This window comes from Ambystoma mexicanum, chromosome 6q (genome assembly GCF_040938575.1).
Source record: "Ambystoma mexicanum isolate Mex_15411 chromosome 6q, UKY_AmexF1_1, whole genome shotgun sequence".
In the NCBI taxonomy this organism is placed as follows: Eukaryota; Metazoa; Chordata; class Amphibia; order Caudata; family Ambystomatidae; genus Ambystoma; species Ambystoma mexicanum.
The window spans coordinates 1,630,391,417-1,630,409,512 of NC_090937.1; the positions used below are offsets into that span (position 1 = coordinate 1,630,391,417).

An 18,096-nucleotide genomic window follows, 5' to 3' on the forward strand; every position below is an offset into this window, starting at 1 on the left:
ATAGGAGAGGGTCCCAGCCCAGCCAACAAAATGTACTGTTCAATCAAACCAAACTTAAAACCAAGCTCCTTTTTTAAGGGGTCCCGGGGAAATGTTGGGCTGACCGGCAAGACCTCATGATGCGAACTGCTTCTGCGTCAAACTCAAGCTTTTTTCATTCCCAGCCAATGACTTATTCTTATTTCTAAGGGGCGCTCCATCAGAGAGCGCAGACAGGCAGGCGTTGGTGGTATAGTGGTGAGCATAGCTGCCTTCCAAGCAGTTGACCCGGGTTCGATTCCCGGCCAACGCAGATCAAATCTTTAAATTGTTCAAAATGCATTTTTTGGAAATCAGACTCATGCTGAAAGCAAAGCTGACACACTTTTCGCGAAAATCAAAACCCCATCCAGGAAAGGTTCTTGCATCCTAGTTTCTGCAACTGTCTATCGGTGAGGGGATTGAAGCGAGCAGGGCTCCTGGCCCCTCCCCGACAAAGCCCTGACGAAGGCCTGACAAAGGCCTATTCGCCTTGCCCTGACCGGCAAAGGTCCCAGCAGGCCACCGAGCACAGCACCTCAGCCTATTAGAGTGAGGTTTCAGGATCTCTCTCATCCTGTAAACCAACATACTGAGGAAGGTGAAACGTGTGGCTGCGCTCCTCACATGCTGAAGCAGCAGCAGCCCTTTCCCTGAAGCAAAGTTCCTTCATTCCTCCCTCCCATAACCCTTAGCAGGGGATTTATGGTAATTGAGTTGAGTTTCCAAACTGGCCCTTCCTTCCTTCCTTCCCATATCTGCCAGCTCGAGAAGGCTTGTTTTGTTGCACCTGGGAAGTAAAGTATCTACTTGCGAGAGAGAGAGAATGAGAGAGAGAGACAGAGAGAGAGAGACAGAGAGAGAAGGGGAAGGGGTGTTGGCAGTTAGGGTGTGAGCTAGAGAAATGAGGCCTGTCTGCAAAAGGCCATGGGATGGGAGTGCGTGGTTGCAGGTTGTTTGGCTTTGTAAGGCCTACTGCCCGCTTCACTCGAAACTGGGTCTAGGGTTGTCGGTTTGTAGGCTGTAAAAGCCCAGAAAAGCTCTTGTTCTCCAACCAGCAGAGTGGCGCAGCGGAAGCGTGCTGGGCCCATAACCCAGAGGTCGATGGATCGAAACCATCCTCTGCTAAGTTTTTTCAAATTATGTTTTTGTGTCATGGCATTAGGGCACAAAGAGCTGTAAGTGCCTGGATGCAATGTCATTCCTTGAACTTGCTGCCTCGTTCCACTCTTGCGCTAAATAGGAGAGGGTCCCAGCCCAGCCAACAAAATGTACTGTTCAATCAAACCAAACTTAAAACCAAGCTCCTTTTTTAAGGGGTCCCGGGGAAATGTTGGGCTGACCGGCAAGACCTCATGATGCGAACTGCTTCTGCGTCAAACGCAAGCTTTTTTCATTCCCAGCCAATGACTTATTCTTATTTCTAAGGGGCGCTCCATCAGAGAGCTCAGACAGGCAGGCGTTGGTGGTATAGTGGTGAGCATAGCTGCCTTCCAAGCAGTTGACCCGGGTTCGATTCCCGGCCAACGCAGATCAAATCTTTAAATTGTTCAAAATGCATTTTTGGGAAATCAGACTCATGCTGAAAGCAAAGCTGACACACTTTTCGCGAAAATCAAAACCCCATCCAGGAAATGTTCTTGCATCCTAGTTTCTGCAACTGTCTATCGGTGAGGGGATTGAAGCGAGCAGGGCTCCTGGCCCCTCCCCGACAAAGACCTGACGAAGGCCTGACAAAGGCCTATTCGCCTTGCCCTGACGGGCAAAGGTCCCAGCAGGCCACCGAGCACAGCACCTCAGCCTATTAGAGTGAGGTTTCAGGATCTCTCTCATCCTGTAAACCAACATACTGAGGAAGGTGAAACGTGTGGCTGCGCTCCTCACATGCTGAAGCAGCAGCAGCCCTTTCCCTGAAGCAAAGTTACTTCATTCCTCCCCCCCATAACCCTTACCAGGGGATTTATGGTAATTGAGTTGAGTTTCCAAACTGGCCCTTCCTTCCTTCCTTCCCATATCTGCCAGCTCGAGAAGGCTTGTTTTGTTGCACCTGGGAAGTAAAGTATCTACTTGCGAGAGAGAGAGAATGAGAGAGAGAGACAGAGAGAGAGAGACAGAGAGAGAAGGGGAAGGGGTGTTGGCAGTTAGGGTGTGAGCTAGAGAAATGAGGCCTGTCTGCAAAAGGCCATGGGATGGGAGTGCGTGGTTGCAGGTTGTTTGGCTTTGTAAGGCCTACTGCCCGCTTCACTCGAAACTGGGTCTAGGGTTGTCGGTTTGTAGGCTGTAAAAGCCCAGAAAAGCTCTTGTTCTCCAACCAGCAGAGTGGCGCAGCGGAAGCGTGCTGGGCCCATAACCCAGAGGTCGATGGATCGAAACCATCCTCTGCTAACTTTTTTCAAATTATGTTTTTGTGTCATGGCATTAGGGCAAAAAGAGCTGTAAGTGCCTGGATGCAATGTCATTCCTTGAACTTGCTGCCTCGTTCCACTCTTGCGCTAAATAGGAGAGGGTCCCAGCCCAGCCAACAAAATGTACTGTTCAATCAAACCAAACTTAAAACCAAGCTCCTTTTTTAAGGGGTCCCGGGGAAATGTTGGGCTGACCGGCAAGACCTCATGATGCGAACTGCTTCTGCGTCAAACGCAAGCTTTTTTCATTCCCAGCCAATGACTTATTCTTATTTCTAAGGGGCGCTCCATCACATAGCCCAGAAAGGCAGGCGTTGGTGGTATAATGGTGAGCATAGCTGCCTTCCAAGCAGTTGACCCGGGTTCCATTCCCGGCCAACGCAGATCAAATCTTTAAATTGTTCAAAATGCATTTTTTGGAAATCAGACTCATGCTGAAAGCAAAGCTGACACACTTTTCGTGAAAATCAAAACCCCATCCAGGAAAGGTTCTTGCATCCTAGTTTCTGCAACTGTCTATCGGTGAGGGGATTGAAGCGAGCAGGGCTCCTGGCCCCTCCCCGACAAAGGCCTGACAAAGGCCTATTCGCCTTGCCCTGACGGGCAAAGGTCCCAGCAGGCCACCGAGCACAGCACCTCAGCCTATTAGAGTGAGGTTTCAGGATCTCTCTCATCCTGTAAACCAACATACTGAGGAAGGTGAAACGTGTGGCTGTGCTCCTCACATGCTGAAGCAGCAGCAGCCCTTTCCCTGAAGCAAAGTTCCTTCATTCCTCCCTCCCATAACCCTTAGCAGGGGATTTATGGTAATTGAGTTGAGTTTCCAAACTGGCCCTTCCTTCCTTCCTTCCCATATCTGCCAGCTCGAGAAGGCTTGTTTTGTTGCACCTGGGAAGTAAAGCATCTATTTGCGAGAGAGAGAGAATGAGAGAGAGAGACAGAGAGAGAGAGACAGAGAGAGAAGGGGAAGGGGTGTTGGCAGTTAGGGTGTGAGCTAGAGAAATGAGGCCTGTCTGCAAAAGGCCATGGGATGGGAGTGCGTGGTTGCAGGTTGTTTGGCTTTGTAAGGGATACTGCCCGCTTCACTCGAAACTGGGTCTAGGGTTGTCGGTTTGTAGGCTGTAAAAGCCCCGAAAAGCTCTCGTTCTCCAGCCAGCAGAGTGGCACAGCGGAAGCGTGCTGGGCCCATAACCCAGAGGTCGATGGATCAAAACCATCCTCTGCTAAGTTTTTTCAAATTATGTTTTTGTGTCATGGCATTAGGGCACAAAGAGCTGTAAGTGCCTGGATGCAATGTCATTCCTTGAACTTGCTGCCTCGTTCCACTCTTGCGCTAAATAGGAGAGGGTCCCAGCCCAGCCAACAAAATGTACTGTTCAATCAAACCAATCTTAAAACCAAGCTCCTTTTTTAAGGGGTCCCGGGGAAATGTTGGGCTGACCGGCAAGACCTCATGATGCGAACTGCTTCTGCGTCAAACGCAAGCTTTTTTCATTCCCAGCCAATGACTTATTCTTATTTCTAAGGGGCGCTCCATCAGATAGTCCAGACAGGCAGGAGTTGGTGGTATAGTGGTGAGCATAGCTGCCTACCAAGCAGTTGACCCGGGTTCGATTCCCGGCCAACGCAGATCAAATCTTTAAATTGTTCAAAATGCATTTTTTGGAAATCAGACTCATGCTGAAAGCAAAGCTGACACACTTTTCGCGAAAATCAAAACCCCATCCAGGAAAGGTTCTTGCATCCTAGTTTCTGCAACTGTCTATCGGTGAGGGGATTGAAGCGAGCAGGGCTCCTGGCCCCTCCCCGACAAAGCCCTGACGAAGGCCTGACAAAGGCCTATTCGCCTTGCCCTGACGGGCAAAGGTCCCAGCAGGCCACCGAGCACAGCACCTCAGCCTATTAGAGTGAGGTTTCAGGATCTCTCTCATCCTGTAAACCAACATACTGAGGAAGGTGAAACGTGTGGCTGCGCTCCTCACATGCTGAAGCAGCAGCAGCCCTTTCCCTGAAGCAAAGTTCCTTCATTCCTCCCTCCCATAACCCTTAGCAGGGGATTTATGGTAATTGAGTTGAGTTTCCAAACTGGCCCTTCCTTCCTTCCTTCCCATATCTGCCAGCTCGAGAATGCTTGTTTTGTTGCACCTGGGAAGTAAAGTATCTATTTGCGAGAGAGAGAGAATGAGAGAGAGAGACAGAGAGAGCGAGACAGAGAGAGAAGGGGAAGGGGTGTTGGCAGTTAGGGTGTGAGCTAGAGAAATGAGGCCTGTCTGCAAAAGGCCATGGGATGGGAGTGCGTGGTTGCAGGTTGTTTGGCTTTGTAAGGCCTACTGCCCGCTTCACTCGAAACTGGGTCTAGGGTTGTCGGTTTGTAGGCTGTAAAAGCCCAGAAAAGCTCTTGTTCTCCAACCAGCAGAGTGGCGCAGCGGAAGCGTGCTGGGCCCATAACCCAGAGGTCGATGGATCGAAACCATCCTCTGCTAAGTTTTTTCAAATTATGTTTTTGTGTCATGGCATTAGGGCACAAAGAGCTGTAAGTGCCTGGATGCAATGTCATTCCTTGAACTTGCTGCCTCGTTCCACTCTTGCGCTAAATAGGAGAGGGTCCCAGCCCAGCCAACAAAATGTACTGTTCAATCAAACCAAACTTAAAACCAAGCTCCTTTTTTAAGGGGTCCCGGGGAAATGTTGGGCTGACCGGCAAGACCTTATGATGCGAACTGCTTCTGCGTCAAACGCAAGCTTTTTTCATTCCCAGCCAATGACTTATTCTTATTTCTAAGGGGCGCTCCATCAGAGAGCTCAGACAGGCAGGCGTTGGTGGTATAGTGGTGAGCATAGCTGCCTTCCAAGCAGTTGACCCGGGTTCGTCAAATCTTTAAATTGTTCAAAATGCATTTTTTGGAAATCAGACTCATGCTGAAAGCAAAGCTGACACACTTTTCGCGAAAATCAAAACCCCATCCAGGAAAGGTTCTTGCATCCTAGTTTCTGCAACTGTCTATCGGTGAGGGGATTGAAGCGAGCAGGGCTCCTGGCCCCTCCCCGACAAAGCCCTGACGAAGGCCTGACAAAGGCCTATTCGCCTTGCCCTGACGGGCAAAGGTCCCAGCAGGCCACCGAGCACAGCACCTCAGCCTATTAGAGTGAGGTTTCAGGATCTCTCTCATCCTGTAAACCAACATACTGAGGAAGGTGAAACGTGTGGCTGCGCTCCTCACATGCTGAAGCAGCAGCAGCCCTTTCCCTGAAGCAAAGTTCCTTCATTCCTCCCCCCCCATAACCCTTAGCAGGGGATTTATGGTAATTGAGTTGAGTTTCCAAACTGGCCCTTCCTTCCTTCCCATATCTGCCAGCTCGAGAAGGCTTGTTTTGTTGCACCTGGGAAGTAAAGTATCTACTTGCGAGAGAGAGAGAATGAGAGAGAGAGACAGAGAGAGAGAGACAGAGAGAGAAGGGGAAGGGGTGTTGGCAGTTAGGGTGTGAGCTAGAGAAATGAGGCCTGTCTGCAAAAGGCCATGGGATGGGAGTGCGTGGTTGCAGGTTGTTTGGCTTTGTAAGGCCTACTGCCCGCTTCACTCGAAACTGGGTCTAGGGTTGTCGGTTTGTAGGCTGTAAAAGCCCAGAAAAGCTCTTGTTCTCCAACCAGCAGAGTGGTGCAGCGGAAGCGTGCTGGGCCCATAACCCAGAGGTCGATGGATCGAAACCATCCTCTGCTAAGTTTTTTCAAATTATGTTTTTGTGTCATGGCATTAGGGCACAAAGAGCTGTAAGTGCCTGGATGCAATGTCATTCCTTGAACTTGCTGCCTCGTTCCACTCTTGCGCTAAATAGGAGAGGGTCCCAGCCCAGCCAACAAAATGTACTGTTCAATCAAACCAAACTTAAAACCAAGCTCCTTTTTTAAGGGGTCCCGGGGAAATGTTGGGCTGACCGGCAAGACCTCATGATGCGAACTGCTTCTGCGTCAAACGCAAGCTTTTTTCATTCCCAGCCAATGACTTATTCTTATTTCTAAGGGGCGCAGATAGCCCAGACAGGCAGGCGTTGGTGGTATAGTGGTGAGCATAGCTGCCTTCCAAGCAGTTGACCCGGGTTCCATTCCCGGCCAACGCAGATCAAATCTTTAAATTGTTCAAAATGCATTTTTTGGAAATCAGACTCATGCTGAAAGCAAAGCTGACACACTTTTCGTGAAAATCAAAACCCCATCCAGGAAAGGTTCTTGCATCCTAGTTTCTGCAACTGTCTATCGGTGAGGGGATTGAAGCGAGCAGGGCTCCTGGCCCCTCCCCGACAAAGGCCTGACAAAGGCCTATTCGCCTTGCCCTGACGGGCAAAGGTCCCAGCAGGCCACCGAGCACAGCACCTCAGCCTATTAGAGTGAGGTTTCAGGATCTCTCTCATCCTGTAAACCAACATACTGAGGAAGGTGAAACGTGTGGCTGTGCTCCTCACATGCTGAAGCAGCAGCAGCCCTTTCCCTGAAGCAAAGTTCCTTCATTCCTCCCTCCCATAACCCTTAGCAGGGGATTTATGGTAATTGAGTTGAGTTTCCAAACTGGCCCTTCCTTCCTTCCTTCCCATATCTGCCAGCTCGAGAAGGCTTGTTTTGTTGCACCTGGGAAGTAAAGTATCTATTTGCGAGAGAGAGAGAATGAGAGAGAGAGACAGAGAGAGAGAGACAGAGAGAGAAGGGGAAGTGGTGTTGGCAGTTAGGGTGTGAGCTAGAGAAATGAGGCCTGTCTGCAAAAGGCCATGGGATGGGAGTGCGTGGTTGCAGGTTGTTTGGCTTTGTAAGGCCTACTGCCCGCTTCACTCGAAACTGGGTCTAGGGTTGTCGGTTTGTAGGCTGTAAAAGCCCAGAAAAGCTCTTGTTCTCCAACCAGCAGAGTGGCGCAGCGGAAGCGTGCTGGGCCCATAACCCAGAGGTCGATGGATCGAAACCATCCTCTGCTAAGTTTTTTCAAATTATGTTTTTGTGTCATGGCATTAGGGCACAAAGAGCTGTAAGTGCCTGGATGCAATGTCATTCCTTGAACTTGCTGCCTCGTTCCACTCTTGCGCTAAATAGGAGAGGGTCCCAGCCCAGCCAACAAAATGTACTGTTCAATCAAACCAAACTTAAAACCAAGCTCCTTTTTTAAGGGGTCCCGGGGAAATGTTGGGCTGACCGGCAAGACCTCATGATGCGAACTGCTTCTGCGTCAAACGCAAGCTTTTTTCATTCCCAGCCAATGACTTATTCTTATTTCTAAGGGGCGCTCCATCACATAGCCCAGACAGGCAGGCGTTGGTGGTATAGTGGTGAGCATAGCTGCCTTCCAAGCAGTTGACCCGGGTTCGCTTCCCTGCCAACGCAGATCAAATCTTTAAATTGTTCAAAATGCATTTTTTGGAAATCAGACTCATGCTGAAAGCAAAGCTGACACACTTTTCGTGAAAATCAAAACCCCATCCAGGAAAGGTTCTTGCATCCTAGTTTCTGCAACTGTCTATCGGTGAGGGGATTGAAGCGAGCAGGGCTCCTGGCCCCTCCCCGACAAAGCCCTGACGAAGGCCTGACAAAGGCCTATTCGCCTTGCCCTGACGGGCAAAGGTCCCAGCAGGCCACCGAGCACAGCCCCTCAGCCTATTAGAGTGAGGTTTCAGGATCTCTCTCATCCTGTAAACCAACATACTGAGGAAGGTGAAACGTGTGGCTGCGCTCCTCACATGCTGAAGCAGCAGCAGCCCTTTCCCTGAAGCAAAGTTCCTTCATTCCTCCCTCCCATAACCCTTAGCAGGGGATTTATGGTAATTGAGTTGAGTTTCCAAACTGGCCCTTCCTTCCTTCCTTCCCATATCTGCCAGCTCAAGAAGGCTTGTTTTGTTGCACCTGGGAAGTAAAGTATCTATTTGTGAGAGAGAGAGAATGAGAGAGAGAGACAGAGAGAGAGAGACAGAGAGAGAAGGGGAAGGGGTGTTGGCAGTTAGGGTGTGAGCTAGAGAAATGAGGCCTGTCTGCAAAAGGCCATGGGATGGGAGTGCGTGGTTGCAGGTTGTTTGGCTTTGTAAGGCCTACTGCCCGCTTCACTCGAAACTGGGTCTAGGGTTGTCGGTTTGTAGGCTGTAAAAGCCCAGAAAAGCTCTTGTTCTCCAACCAGCAGAGTGGCGCAGCGGAAGTGTGCTGGGCCCATAACCCAGAGGTCGATGGATCGAAACCATCCTCTGCTAAGTTTTTTCAAATTATGTTTTTGTGTCATGGCATTAGGGCACAAAGAGCTGTAAGTGCCTGGATGCAATGTCATTCCTTGAACTTGCTGCCTCGTTCCACTCTTGCGCTAAATAGGAGAGGGTCCCAGCCCAGCCAACAAAATGTACTGTTCAATCAAACCAAACTTAAAACCAAGCTCCTTTTTTAAGGGGTCCCGGGGAAATGTTGGGCTGACCGGCAAGACCTCATGATGCGAACTGCTTCTGCGTCAAACGCAAGCTTTTTTCATTCCCAGCCAATGACTTATTCTTATTTCTAAGGGGCGCTCCATCAGATAGCCCAGACAGGCAGGCGTTGGTGGTATAGTGGTGAGCATAGCTGCCTTCCAAGCAGTTGACCCGGGTTCCATTCCCGGCCAACGCAGATCAAATCTTTAAATTGTTCAAAATGCATTTTTTGGAAATCAGACTCATGCTGAAAGCAAAGCTGACACACTTTTCGTGAAAATCAAAACCCCATCCAGGAAAGGTTCTTGCATCCTAGTTTCTGCAACTGTCTATCGGTGAGGGGATTGAAGCGAGCAGGGCTCCTGGCCCCTCCCCGACAAAGGCCTGACAAAGGCCTATTCGCCTTGCCCTGATGGGCAAAGGTCCCAGCAGGCCACCGAGCACAGCACCTCAGCCTATTAGAGTGAGGTTTCAGGATCTCTCTCATCCTGTAAACCAACATACTGAGGAAGGTGAAACGTGTGGCTGTGCTCCTCACATGCTGAAGCAGCAGCAGCCCTTTCCCTGAAGCAAAGTTCCTTCATTCCTCCCTCCCATAACCCTTAGCAGGGGATTTATTGTAATTGAGTTGAGTTTCCAAACTGGCCCTTCCTTCCTTCCTTCCCATATCTGCCAGCTCGAGAAGGCTTGTTTTGTTGCACCTGGGAAGTAAAGTATCTATTTGCGAGAGAGAGAGAATGAGAGAGAGAGACAGAGAGAGAGAGAGACAGAGAGAGAAGGGGAAGGGGTGTTGGCAGTTAGGGTGTGAGCTAGAGAAATGAGGCCTGTCTGCAAAAGGCCATGGGATGGGAGTGCGTGGTTGCAGGTTGTTTGGCTTTGTAAGGCCTACTGCCCGCTTCACTCGAAACTGGGTCTAGGGTTGTCGGTTTGTAGGCTGTAAAAGCCCAGAAAAGCTCTTGTTCTCCCACCAGCAGAGTGGTGCAGCGGAAGCGTGCTGGGCCCAGTGCTGGGCCCATAACCCAGAGGTCGATGGATCGAAACCATCCTCTGCTAAGTTTTTTCAAATTATGTTTTTGTGTCATGGCATTAGGGCACAAAGAGCTGTAAGTGCCTGGATGCAATGTCATTCCTTGAACTTGCTACCTCGTTCCACTCTTGCGCTAAATAGGAGAGGGTCCCAGCCCAGCCAACAAAATGTACTGTTCAATCAAACCAAACTTAAAACCAAGCTCCTTTTTTAAGGGGTCCCGGGGAAATGTTGGGCTGACCGGCAAGACCTCATGATGCGAACTGCTTCTGCGTCAAACGCAAGCTTTTTTCATTCCCAGCCAATGACTTATTCTTATTTCTAAGGGGCGCTCCATCAGATAGCCCAGACAGGCAGGCGTTGGTGGTATAGTGGTGAGCATAGCTGCCTTCCAAGCAGTTGACCCGGGTTCCATTCCCGGCCAACGCAGATCAAATCTTTAAATTGTTCAAAATGCATTTTTTGGAAATCAGACTCATGCTGAAAGCAAAGCTGACACACTTTTCGTGAAAATCAAAACCCCATCCAGGAAAGGTTCTTGCATCCTAGTTTCTGCAACTGTCTATCGGTGAGGGGATTGAAGCGAGCAGGGCTCCTGGCCCCTCCCCGACAAAGGCCTGACAAAGGCCTATTCGCCTTGCCCTGATGGGCAAAGGTCCCAGCAGGCCACCGAGCACAGCACCTCAGCCTATCAGAGTGAGGTTTCAGGATCTCTCTCATCCTGTAAACCAACATACTGAGGAAGGTGAAACGTGTGGCTGTGCTCCTCACATGCTGAAGCAGCAGCAGCCCTTTCCCTGAAGCAAAGTTCCTTCATTCCTCCCTCCCATAACCCTTAGCAGGGGATTTATGGTAATTGAGTTGAGTTTCCAAACTGGCCCTTCCTTCCTTCCCATATCTGCCAGCTCGAGAAGGCTTGTTTTGTTGCACCTGGGAAGTAAAGTATCTATTTGCGAGAGAGAGAGAATGAGAGAGAGAGACAGAGAGAGAGAGACAGAGAGAGAAGGGGAAGGGGTGTTGGCAGTTAGGGTGTGAGCTAGAGAAATGAGGCCTGTCTGCAAAAGGCCATGGGATGGGAGTGCGTGGTTGCAGGTTGTTTGGCTTTGTAAGGCCTACTGCCCGCTTCACTCGAAACTGGGTCTAGGGTTGTCGGTTTGTAGGCTGTAAAAGCCCAGAAAAGCTCTTGTTCTCCAACCAGCAGAGTGGCGCAGCGGAAGCGTGCTGGGCCCATAACCCAGAGGTCGATGGATCGAAACCATCCTCTGCTAAGTTTTTTCAAATTATGTTTTTGTGTCATGGCATTAGGGCACAAAGAGCTGTAAGTGCCTGGATGCAATGTCATTCCTTGAACTTGCTGCCGCGTTCCACTCTTGCGCTAAATAGGAGAGGGTCCCAGCCCAGCCAACAAAATGTACTGTTCAATCAAACCAAACTTAAAACCAAGCTCCTTTTTTAAGGGGTCCCGGGGAAATGTTGGGCTGACCGGCAAGACCTCATGATGCGAACTGCTACTGCGTCAAACGCAAGCTTTTTTCATTCCCAGCCAATGACTTATTCTTATTTCTAAGGGGCGCTCCATCAGATAGCCCAGACAGGCAGGCGTTGGTGGTATAGTGGTGAGCATAGCTGCCTTCCAAGCAGTTGACCCGGGTTCGATTCCCGGCCAACGCAGATCAAATCTTTAAATTGTTCAAAATGCATTTTTTGGAAATCAGACTCATGCTGAAAGCAAAGCTGACACACTTTTCGTGACAATCAAAACCCCATCCAGGAAAGGTTCTTGCATCCTAGTTTCTGCAACTGTCTATCGGTGAGGGGATTGAAGCGAGCAGGGCTCCTGGCCCCTCCCCGACAAAGCCCTGACGAAGGCCTGACAAAGGCCTATTCGCCTTGCCCTGACGGGCCAAGGTCCCAGCAGGCCACCGAGCACAGCACCTCAGCCTATTAGAGTGAGGTTTCAGGATCTCTCTCATCCTGTAAACCAACATACTGAGGAAGGTGAAACGTGTGGCTGCGCTCCTCACATGCTGAAGCAGCAGCAGCCCTTTCCCTGAAGCAAAGTTCCTTCATTCCTCCCTCCCATAACCCTTAGCAGGGGATTTATGGTAATTGAGTTGAGTTTCCAAACTGGCCCTTCCTTCCTTCCTTCCCATATCTGCCAGCTCGAGAAGGCTTGTTTTGTTGCACCTGGGAAGTAAAGTATCTATTTGCGAGAGAGAGAGAATGAGAGAGAGAGACAGAGAGAGAGAGAGACAGAGAGAGAAGGGGAAGGGGTGTTGGCAGTTAGGGTGCGAGCTAGAGAAATGAGGCCTGTCTGCAAAAGGCCATGGGATGGGAGTGCGTGGTTGCAGGTTGTTTGGCTTTGTAAGGCCTACTGCCCGCTTCACTCGAAACTGGGTCTAGGGTTGTCGGTTTGTAGGCTGTAAAAGCCCAGAAAAGCTCTTGTTCTGCAACCAGCAGAGTGGCGCAGCGGAAGTGTGCTGGGCCCATAACCCAGAGGTCGATGGATCGAAACCATCCTCTGCTAAGTTTTTTCAAATTATGTTTTTGTGTCATGGCATTAGGGCACAAAGAGCTGTAAGTGCCTGGATGCAATGTCATTCCTTGAACTTGCTACCTCGTTCCACTCTTGCGCTAAATAGGAGAGGGTCCCAGCCCAGCCAACAAAATGTACTGTTCAATCAAACCAAACTTAAAACCAAGCTCCTTTTTTAAGGGGTCCCGGGGAAATGTTGGGCTGACCGGCAAGACCTCATGATGCGAACTGCTTCTGCGTCAAACGCAAGCTTTTTTCATTCCCAGCCAATGACTTATTCTTATTTCTAAGGGGCGCTCCATCAGATAGCCCAGACAGGCAGGCGTTGGTGGTATAGTGGTGAGCATAGCTGCCTTCCAAGCAGTTGACCCGGGTTCCATTCCCGGCCAACGCAGATCAAATCTTTAAATTGTTCAAAATGCATTTTTTGGAAATCAGACTCATGCTGAAAGCAAAGCTGACACACTTTTCGTGAAAATCAAAACCCCATCCAGGAAAGGTTCTTGCATCCTAGTTTCTGCAACTGTCTATCGGTGAGGGGATTGAAGCGAGCAGGGCTCCTGGCCCCTCCCCGACAAAGGCCTGACAAAGGCCTATTCGCCTTGCCCTGATGGGCAAAGGTCCCAGCAGGCCACCGAGCACAGCACCTCAGCCTATTAGAGTGAGGTTTCAGGATCTCTCTCATCCTGTAAACCAACATACTGAGGAAGGTGAAACGTGTGGCTGTGCTCCTCACATGCTGAAGCAGCAGCAGCCCTTTCCCTGAAGCAAAGTTCCTTCATTCCTCCCTCCCATAACCCTTAGCAGGGGATTTATGGTAATTGAGTTGAGTTTCCAAACTGGCCCTTCCTTCCTTCCCATATCTGCCAGCTCGAGAAGGCTTGTTTTGTTGCACCTGGGAAGTAAAGTATCTATTTGCGAGAGAGAGAGAATGAGAGAGAGAGACAGAGAGAGAGAGACAGAGAGAGAAGGGGAAGGGGTGTTGGCAGTTAGGGTGTGAGCTAGAGAAATGAGGCCTGTCTGCAAAAGGCCATGGGATGGGAGTGCGTGGTTGCAGGTTGTTTCGCTTTGTAAGGCCTACTGCCCGCTTCACTCGAAACTGGGTCTAGGGTTGTCGGTTTGTAGGCTGTAAAAGCCCAGAAAAGCTCTTGTTCTCCAACCAGCAGAGTGGCGCAGCGGAAGCGTGCTGGGCCCATAACCCAGAGGTCGATGGATCGAAACCATCCTCTGCTAAGTTTTTTCAAATTATGTTTTTGTGTCATGGCATTAGGGCACAAAGAGCTGTAAGTGCCTGGATGCAATGTCATTCCTTGAACTTGCTGCCGCGTTCCACTCTTGCGCTAAATAGGAGAGGGTCCCAGCCCAGCCAACAAAATGTACTGTTCAATCAAACCAAACTTAAAACCAAGCTCCTTTTTTAAGGGGTCCCGGGGAAATGTTGGGCTGACCGGCAAGACCTCATGATGCGAACTGCTACTGCGTCAAACGCAAGCTTTTTTCATTCCCAGCCAATGACTTATTCTTATTTCTAAGGGGCGCTCCATCAGATAGCCCAGACAGGCAGGCGTTGGTGGTATAGTGGTGAGCATAGCTGCCTTCCAAGCAGTTGACCCGGGTTCGATTCCCGGCCAACGCAGATCAAATCTTTAAATTGTTCAAAATGCATTTTTTGGAAATCAGACTCATGCTGAAAGCAAAGCTGACACACTTTTCGTGACAATCAAAACCCCATCCAGGAAAGGTTCTTGCATCCTAGTTTCTGCAACTGTCTATCGGTGAGGGGATTGAAGTGAGCAGGGCTCCTGGCCCCTCCCCGACAAAGCCCTGACGAAGGCCTGACAAAGGCCTATTCGCCTTGCCCTGACGGGCCAAGGTCCCAGCAGGCCACCGAGCACAGCACCTCAGCCTATTAGAGTGAGGTTTCAGGATCTCTCTCATCCTGTAAACCAACATACTGAGGAAGGTGAAACGTGTGGCTGCGCTCCTCACATGCTGAAGCAGCAGCAGCCCTTTCCCTGAAGCAAAGTTCCTTCATTCCTCCCTCCCATAACCCTTAGCAGGGGATTTATGGTAATTGAGTTGAGTTTCCAAACTGGCCCTTCCTTCCTTCCTTCCCATATCTGCCAGCTCGAGAAGGCTTGTTTTGTTGCACCTGGGAAGTAAAGTATCTATTTGCGAGAGAGAGAGAATGAGAGAGAGAGACAGAGAGAGAGAGAGACAGAGAGAGAAGGGGAAGGGGTGTTGGCAGTTAGGGTGCGAGCTAGAGAAATGAGGCCTGTCTGCAAAAGGCCATGGGATGGGAGTGCGTGGTTGCAGGTTGTTTGGCTTTGTAAGGCCTACTGCCCGCTTCACTCGAAACTGGGTCTAGGGTTGTCGGTTTGTAGGCTGTAAAAGCCCAGAAAAGCTCTTGTTCTGCAACCAGCAGAGTGGCGCAGCGGAAGTGTGCTGGGCCCATAACCCAGAGGTCGATGGATCGAAACCATCCTCTGCTAAGTTTTTTCAAATTATGTTTTTGTGTCATGGCATTAGGGCACAAAGAGCTGTAAGTGCCTGGATGCAATGTCATTCCTTGAACTTGCTGCCTCGTTCCACTCTTGCGCTAAATAGGAGAGGGTCCCAGCCCAGCCAACAAAATGTACTGTTCAATCAAACCAAACTTAAAACCAAGCTCCTTTTTTAAGGGGTCCCGGGGAAATGTTGGGCTGACCGGCAAGACCTCATGATGCGAACTGCTTCTGCGTCAAACGCAAGCTTTTTTCATTCCCAGCCAATGACTTATTCTTATTTCTAAGGGGCGCTCCATCACATAGCCCAGACAGGCAGGCGTTGGTGGTATAGTGGTGAGCATAGCTGCCTTCCAAGCAGTTGACCCGGGTTCGATTCCCGGCCAAAGCAGATCAAATCTTTAAATTGTTCGAAATGCATTTTTTGGAAATCAGACTCATGCTGAAAGCAAAGCTGACACACTTTTCGTGAAAATCAAAACCCCATCCAGGAAAGGTTCTTGCATCCTAGTTTCTGCAACTGTCTATCGGTGAGGGGATTGAAGCGAGCAGGGCTCCTGGCCCCTCCCCGACAAAGGCCTGACAAAGGCCTATTCGCCTTGCCCTGACGGGCCAAGGTCCCAGCAGGCCACCGAGCACAGCACCTCAGCCTATTAGAGTGAGGTTTCAGGATCTCTCTCATCCTTTAAACCAACATACTGAGGAAGGTGAAACATGTGGCTGCGCTCCTCACATGCTGAAGCAGCAGCAGCCCTTTCCCTGAAGCAAAGTTCCTTCATTCCTCCCTCCCATAACCCTTAGCACGGGATTTATGGTAATTGAGTTGAGTTTCCAAACTGGCCCTTCCTTCCTTCCTTCCCATATCTGCCAGCTCGAGAAGGCTTGTTTTGTTGCACCTGGGAAGTAAAGTATCTATTTGCGAGAGAGAGAGAATGAGAGAGAGAGAGACAGAGAGAGAGAGACAGAGAGAGAAGGGGAAGGGGTGTTGGCAGTTAGGGTGTGAGCTAGAGAAATGAGGCCTGTCTGCAAAAGGCCATGGGATGGGAGTGCGTGGTTGCAGGTTGTTTGGCTTTGTAAGGCCTACTGCCCGCTTCACTCGAAACTGGGTCTAGGGTTGTCGGTTTGTAGGCTGTAAAAGCCCAGAAAAGCTCTTGTTCTCCCACCAGCAGAGTGGCGCAGCGGAAGCGTGCTGGGCCCAGTGCTGGGCCCATAACCCAGAGGTCGATGGATCGAAACCATCCTCTGCTAAGTTTTTTCAAATTATGTTTTTGTGTCATGGCATTAGGGCACAAAGAGCTGTAAGTGCCTGGATGCAATGTCATTCCTTGAACTTGCTACCTCGTTACACTCTTGCGCTAAATAGGAGAGGGTCCCAGCCCAGCCAACAAAATGTACTGTTCAATCAAACCAAACTTAAAACTAAGCTCCTTTTTTAAGGGGTCCCGGGGAAATGTTGGGCTGAGCGGCAAGACCTCATGATGCGAACTGCTTCTGCGTCAAACGCAAGCTTTTTTCATTCCCAGCCAATGACTTATTCTTATTTCTAAGGGGCGCTCCATCAGATAGCCCAGACAGGCAGGCGTTGGTGGTATAGTGGTGAGCATAGCTGCCTTCCAAGCAGTTGACCCGGGTTCGATTCCCGGCCAACGCAGATCAAATCTTTAAATTGTTCAAAATGCATTTTTTGGAAATCAGACTCATGCTGAAAGCAAAGCTGACACACTTTTCGTGAAAATCAAAACCCCATCCAGGAAAGGTTCTTGCATCCTAGTTTCTGCAACTGTCTATCGGTGAGGGGATTGAAGCGAGCAGGGCTCCTGGCCCCTCCCCGACAAAGGCCTGACAAAGGCCTATTCGCCTTGCCCTGACGGGCAAAGGTCCCAGCAGGCCACCGAGCACAGCACCTCAGCCTATTAGAGTGAGGTTTCAGGATCTCTCTCATCCTGTAAACCAACATACTGAGGAAGGTGAAACGTGTGGCTGTGCTCCTCACATGCTGAAGCAGCAGCAGCCCTTTCCCTGAAGCAAAGTTCCTTCATTCCTCCCTCCCATAACCCTTAGCAGGGGATTTATGGTAATTGAGTTGAGTTTCCAAACTGGCCCTTCCTTCCTTCCTTCCCATATCTGCCAGCTCGAGAAGGCTTGTTTTGTTGCACCTGGGAAGTAAAGTATCTATTTGCGAGAGAGAGAGAATGAGAGAGAGAGACAGAGAGAGAGAGAGACAGAGAGAGAAGGGGAAGGGGTGTTGGCAGTTAGGGTGTGAGCTAGAGAAATGAGGCCTGTCTGCAAAAGGCCATGGGATGGGAGTGCGTGGTTGCAGGTTGTTTGGCTTTGTAAGGCCTACTGCCCGCTTCACTCGAAACTGGGTCTAGGGTTGTCGGTTTGTAGGCTGTAAAAGCCCAGAAAAGCTCTTGTTCTCCAACCAGCAGAGTGGCGCAGCGGAAGCGTGCTGGGCCCATAACCCAGAGGTCGATGGATAGAAACCATCCTCTGCTAAGTTTTTTCAAATTATGTTTTTGTGTCATGGCATTAGGGCACAAAGAGCTGTAAGTGCCTGGATGCAATGTCATTCCTTGAACTTGCTGCCTCGTTCCACTCTTGCGCTAAATAGGAGAGGGTCCCAGCCCAGCCAACGAAATGTACTGTTCAATCAAACCAAACTTAAAACCAAGCTCCTTTTTTAAGGGGTCCCGGGGAAATGTTGGGCTGACCGGCAAGACCTCATGATGCGAACTGCCTCTGCGTCAAACGCAAGCTTTTTTCATTCCCAGCCAATGACTTATTCTTATTTCTAAGGGGCGCTCCATCACATAGACCAGACAGGCAGGCGTTGGTGGTATAGTGGTGAGCATAGCTGCCTTCCAAGCAGTTGACCCGGGTTCGATTCCTGGCCAACGCAGATCAAATCTTTAAATTGTTCAAAATGTATTTTTTGGAAATCAGACTCATGCTGAAAGCAAAGCTGACACACTTTTCGTGAAAATCAAAACCCCATCCAGGAAAGGTTCTTGCATCCTAGTTTCTGCAACTGTCTATCGGTGAGGGGATTGAAGCGAGCAGGGCTCCTGGCCCCTCCCCGACAAAGGCCTTACAAAGGCCTATTCGCCTTGCCCTGACGGGCAAAGGTCCCAGCAGGCCACCGAGCACAGCACCTCAGCCTATTAGAGTGAGGTTTCAGGATCT

General features: G+C 50.0%; 6 non-coding genes across 6 annotated transcripts; all 6 read left to right on the forward strand.

Moving 5' to 3' along the window:
• The first annotated feature begins 220 nt into the window (after positions 1–220).
• On the forward strand, positions 221–292 carry TRNAG-UCC (transfer RNA glycine (anticodon UCC)). Its single transcript has one exon. It is a non-coding gene; the product is annotated as a tRNA-Gly (tRNA).
• Positions 293–1,477: 1,185 nt separating this feature from the next.
• TRNAG-UCC (transfer RNA glycine (anticodon UCC)) lies at positions 1,478–1,549 on the forward strand. The gene has a single exon. It is a non-coding gene; the product is annotated as a tRNA-Gly (tRNA).
• Positions 1,550–3,980: 2,431 nt separating this feature from the next.
• TRNAG-ACC (transfer RNA glycine (anticodon ACC)) lies at positions 3,981–4,052 on the forward strand. Its single transcript has one exon. It is a non-coding gene; the product is annotated as a tRNA-Gly (tRNA).
• Positions 4,053–11,472: 7,420 nt separating this feature from the next.
• On the forward strand, positions 11,473–11,544 carry TRNAG-UCC (transfer RNA glycine (anticodon UCC)). Its single transcript has one exon. It is a non-coding gene; the product is annotated as a tRNA-Gly (tRNA).
• A 2,429-nt stretch (positions 11,545–13,973) lies between these two features.
• On the forward strand, positions 13,974–14,045 carry TRNAG-UCC (transfer RNA glycine (anticodon UCC)). The gene has a single exon. It is a non-coding gene; the product is annotated as a tRNA-Gly (tRNA).
• Positions 14,046–16,492: 2,447 nt separating this feature from the next.
• TRNAG-UCC (transfer RNA glycine (anticodon UCC)) lies at positions 16,493–16,564 on the forward strand. The gene has a single exon. It is a non-coding gene; the product is annotated as a tRNA-Gly (tRNA).
• Positions 16,565–18,096: the final 1,532 nt, after the last annotated feature.